Source organism: Petaurus breviceps, unplaced genomic scaffold (genome assembly GCF_028583685.1).
Source record: "Petaurus breviceps papuanus isolate PSGF00001 unplaced genomic scaffold, PetGlider_PUasm1.0 339, whole genome shotgun sequence".
In the NCBI taxonomy this organism is placed as follows: Eukaryota; Metazoa; Chordata; class Mammalia; order Diprotodontia; family Petauridae; genus Petaurus; species Petaurus breviceps.
The window spans coordinates 1,004,912-1,010,339 of NW_027186112.1; the positions used below are offsets into that span (position 1 = coordinate 1,004,912).

The following is a 5,428-nucleotide window of genomic DNA, read 5'->3' on the forward strand; positions in this document are numbered from 1 at the left end:
GGTGATCTTACTCGCTGTGCTACCTGGCCGCCCCAGGATTCAAGCATTCTTGAAGTCAAGTTGGCAAAAGTTTATTTTTATGCTTTTCAGCGGGCAAACGTTCTTAAGAAACTTTCTACCTTAGAGGATTACAGTTTACCTAGAAAGACTACACTAAAAGGTGTGCCAAATATGTTAATTAGGAGATACTGGGCAGGATTAGGGAATGGTTAAGGAACCACTCTTAAAGGAACATGCACATTTTGTATCTACTGAACAGGTATCTTAACCCAGAGTTCACCAAGAAAAGCCCCAGGTGGGGGCCACAGGGAGGTGTGGTTTTAGGTTTGCTAAGGCAATAAATTAACTAGTATTCCGGGCTAATTGAAGATTGCCCAGTTAGCTAACAATCAAAGTCTTGTTTGACAAGATAGGTATAGAGAGTATACATATATCTAAAGTCCAGGATACACTTAAGGAGTCCACAATGCATGTAATAAAGTAGGCAGTTGGTATAGATAGTCCAGTGGGTAGAGAATATCATTATGAGTCAGTACAAAGCCAGTTGAAACTAATAATTCCTCCAGGTGTGGTTTGTTACTATACCACGGAAAGCAATAAGTGTTTTGCTTGGGCCCACTCATGAGTAATTGCTAGGCATAGTGTCTATGACTTGGGGAAAATCTTGCAGGGAGAAATGTGGCTTTGGAATTGGTATCCAAGCACAAGGCACCCAAGCACCCTGAGGGGCAAAATTTAGTAGGCCTAGCCCTGGGAGAATGAGGTCAAAGCACATGTTTCAATACAATACAACCCTGGAAAGAGAAACCACTTTGAAAGACTTAAGAATTCTGATAATGGTGATGACCAGCCATGATTCAAAGCCACATATGAGGAATGCTAACCATCCCCTGACAAAAAGGTGATTGATCAATGATGCAAAATAAAACATTTTTCAAATATGGCTAATGTGGGAATTTGTTTTACTCAGTCTATGCATGTTTGTTACAAGACATCCAGATGCTATAGTGGATAAAAGTGATAGATCTGGAAGCAGGAAGACCTGAACTCATGTATGGCTTTGGACACTATCTGTGTGACCCTGAGAGAGTCACTTAGCCTCTCTCTGCCTCAATTTCCTCAACTGTAAAACGGGGATAATAATAGCACCAGCCTTCCAGAGTTGTTATGAAGCTATTTGTGAAGTGTTTTGCAAACTTTAAATACTATAAAAATGCTGTTATTCTTACTTTTTTCTTCCTTCCCCACCCCAATTTGTGGGGAGGAAAGGAATTAGGAATATGGTAAGGAAAACAAAACAAGAAAAGGGTCATCAAGTATTTTTCTGATGCACGAAAGAGGAAATCCAGAAAGAATCGCAGACGAGCCAGATGACTTTTTTTTTGGGGGGGGGGGGCAGGTAGGAGAAGGGGAGGTAAAGCATTTGTATAACAACTACTATGGGCCAGACATTGTGCTAAGAAGTTTACAACGAAAGTTGCATACTGGATTTATTGTATTTTTTATTAATTTAAACTTAAATACATAATGAGAAAAGAAACGTCATAAACTCAAATACTAAAACTTAAACACAAAAGAAAAAAAAAGCATTGCCATGTGCACAACAGATGGTAAGAGAGGATTCAAGATATATAACAGTAAATTTCCATTTCAAAAAAGCCTATATAGGGGCAGCTAGGTGGCGCAGTGAATGGAGCACCAGCCCTGGAGTTAGGAGTACCTGCGTTCAAATCTGGCCCCAGACACTTAACACAAAAACTCGCCCTGTGACCTTGGGCAAGCCACTTAACCCCAATTGCCCTCCAAAAAGCAAAAAAAAAAAAAGAAGAAGCCTATATTAAAAAATGCTCCACATTGTGTTGTGAGTTGTCCATCTTTTCTTTGCTCCCTTGTAAGTTTTCTTTTGTTCTCTGCTGTGCACATTTTACTTTGTTCTTTTTTCCCTCTTCCTCCCCCCAGGCTACGAGACACACATACATATACACACAAACATATATACATATACATACATATACTTACATACACATTGTAAGATAACACTAGCACATAAGAGAGCAGCTAGCACAGGTTCATTCTTAATCTGCTCGGAAAGGAAAAACACTAAGACAGTTTCAGACGGGTTAATAATCTTACTTTATTCAAATCTAGTATCCTCACAAGAGAGTTGTTGATAATGTGAGAACAATTCCTACAGCATGCCTTACTCACTCTTCTGGAAGGGGCCTACAAGTACTCCTAAGACTTGGTGGGGTCAATTGACACAGGCATAGCTTGTGCACCCACCTAAATCCCCTCAATCCTCACAGAGGGCCTGTTGAAGCAAACACAGATTTCCCTCAAGCCTTGATGGGGGCCAGTAAAGGCACACACAGCATTCTAGCTTGTGCATTTATTTAACCCTAAGGGTTTTCAAACCCTTGACCAGTGCCCACCTCCTTTATAGGGCAACAGACGAAGGCATATTGCCAGCAATAGCCTCACAAGTTTACATCACCTTGTCTCTGTATCCCACTGTGCATTTGCAGTGGATATTTGCAATTTAAGCACAAATGTTTATATCATTTATCATTATTATTTATTATTTATTTATTTCATTATTATCATTCATTTATAATGAATTAATTCATTATTTATCATTAGGATCACAATGAACTTTTTAAGGAAAATAATGGCGAAATATGGAATTTGGGATATAATATTTACAAAATTAAGCAGCATGAGTTATGAACCAAGAATTATCTACCTAATAAAACAGCATGATAACTGACACTGATACCTCATTTAAACCTCAGAACAACCCTGTGATGTAGATAATGTGGACATTAATTATTCCTTTGGTCCAAAAATCAACTTTACAAGGAGGAAGTAGGGGAGAAAGAGTTTCTGTTTTTTTTTTTAATCTGCACTTGTTCTTTTTGTGGTGCCAAAGAATTGGAAATTGAGGGGATGCCCATCAGTTGGAGAATGACTGAATAAATTGTAGCATGTGATTGTGATGGAATACTGTGCTATAAGAAATGATGAGCAGGGTGCCTTCAGAAAAACCTGTATCAAAATGCTTGCTGTCTCAGAGAAGGGGAGGAAAGAGGGAAGGAATTTGGAATTCAAAATTTTAAAAAACAAATGTTAAAAATTGTTTTTATATGTATTGGGAAAATATATTTTAAAAAGGGAAGAAAATCTGGTAGTTTTAGTGGACTGCAAGCCTATTATAAATCAGCAATGTGTTAGGGCGGTTGTGGACTGCATTAAGAGAGTCCTAGTGTCAAGGATTAGAGAGGTAGGTGATAGTACTGCTATGCTTCCTGAAGACCATATCTATAGTACTATGTTCAATTCACTGAATCACATTTTAAGAAGAATACGTAGTAAGCTGAAGGTTGTCTACTGGAAAGTGACGAGGATGGTGAAGGGCTTTTTTTTTAAGGGGGGAAGGCAAGGAAATTGGAGTTAAGTCAAGGTCACACAGCTGGTAAGTGTGTTAAGTGTCTTAGCCCAGATTTGAACTCAGGTTCTCCAGCTTCCAGGACTGGTGCTCTATTCGCTGTGCCACCTAGCTGCTCCTGGTGAAGGGCTTTTTGCCTTTAGTATGACAAACAGTTTGGGTGGTAGGTACTCAAGGTACACTCAGTACTGCTTATTCCTTGACTTTCTGCTATAATGAGAGCAACATGCTTTTATGTGTGTATTTGAGGGGACCTAGTGTGAACACCAGATGGCACTCAACCATCTAAGAATAAATAAACCTTTCCCCCTACCTGCCTCATCTTGGTGGCCTTACTAGCTAGCCTTCATCTTCAGTAGAAATTGGAAGCTGAATTCTAGAGATATGATTTGGACTACTCCAGCCAAATTACAAAAATAGGAAGTCCCTCTCATCTCTGCTTGTCTAAAACCCTTCTCATATTTGGATTCTTATCTCCTCATTCATGACCCCTTTTTGATAAGATTTTACTTTTTTTTCTTCATGTCCATTTCCTAAAGGTCTTAGAAAAGCCTGGTTACATGAGAATCAGCTGTAAGATCTTGGGAATATTTAGCCTGGAGAAAAGAAGATTTTAATAACTGTTCTTAAGTATTTGAAGAGCTATCATAAGTAATGGAGATGACCTGCCTTGCTTGGCCCTAGAGGGCACAGCTAGAAACAATGAACAGAAGTTGCAACAAGACAAATATAACATTATTGGAAGAAAAAAAATTTCATTAAAAAGTCATCTAAAAATGGAATTAAGTCGTGAATACCCTTTCACTTTAGGTCTTCAAGCAAAGCAAGTAGACAACTCTTCAGGTATGTTGTAGAGGAAATTTTGGATAAGATATGAATTGGCTTCAAACTCAGATTCTGTAATTTCCAGCTTTTTCTAAATAACTCCACTTATATGTAATACTGGCATCTTATACCCAGTATGCTCAAAATAACTCACCATCTTCCTCTAAAATATGCCCCCTCCCTGATTTCTATGCTTATAATATCCTCCCTGTCAGATCTAGTCATCTGACTTTTCTTTCCCTATGTCAAAATATTGTGGAGGCACCCTGTTTCTCAGAGCTAAGGCAACAATCAGACTGTACCCTGAGCTTGGCATAACAACAATCCTCTGTGCTCTGGATGATCTCACTCTCTGGCAAAGTGAATTACTCTGACCACGCACCAGGTGTTCACTGGCCCCATTCCCAGGGACCTGAGCTGTCCATCACTTTGCTTGACTTGCTCACAATCCCTGTTCCTTGTAACAGCTAAGTGAACCAAACTAGGTACTGTACCCCTCTATGTAACAATCAGCCTGGAGACTGTTCCCACAGGACCCAGGAATGCCTGTATTGCCCACACCTGAGCCTCCAGTGGGAAACTGCTGTTCAAGACCTAAGAATAACTATGTTATCGGCAACCTCATTAAGTATATGTAAGCATAGCTTATAAGCCAACCTATTAAGCACTCCTCAGGGGGAGGGGGCTTCCTTGCTTGCAAATCATTTTCCTCACTCTAAAATAAATTCTACCTCTTATTTGTGTCCTGACACACCTGCCTCTAGCCTCCTCTGTTTGGTTCCAGCCATTCCTAGGTTAGAGACCTGTCCCACCTGAACTGCATTCAAAATTCTGTTGACACTTAATACACACCACACATCCAATTAGTTGCCTAATCCTGGTAGTTCTGCCTCTGTAATATCTCTCATTTTTGTCCTTTCCTCTTTATTTGAACTGAAACCATCTTGGTTTAGACTCTCATCTTACCTGATGGCTTCTTAACTGGTCTTCCTGTCTGTGTTTCATCCCTTTGCCAATCCATATTCTACACTGCCAAATTATCTTCCTAATGCACTCAATTTTTTTTTTCATTTATGTCGCCAGTGCCTCTACATCCCGTTTTATCACAGTGGTATTCCCAGGAAGGGAGACAAGATGGCAGAGTAAAGGTAGAGACTC

General features: G+C 39.6%; 1 long non-coding RNA gene across 1 annotated transcript in view; it reads left to right on the forward strand.

Annotated features, from left to right (window-relative positions):
- The window catches only part of LOC138167948 (uncharacterized), a 5,974-nt gene extending 1,752 nt beyond the window's left edge, over positions 1–4,222 (forward strand). Inside the window, exon 2 of the long non-coding RNA XR_011170001.1 lies at positions 3,985–4,222. This is a non-coding gene — a long non-coding RNA (uncharacterized lncRNA). The remainder of the gene's footprint in view (positions 1–3,984) is intronic.
- The last annotated feature ends 1,206 nt before the right edge of the window (positions 4,223–5,428 follow it).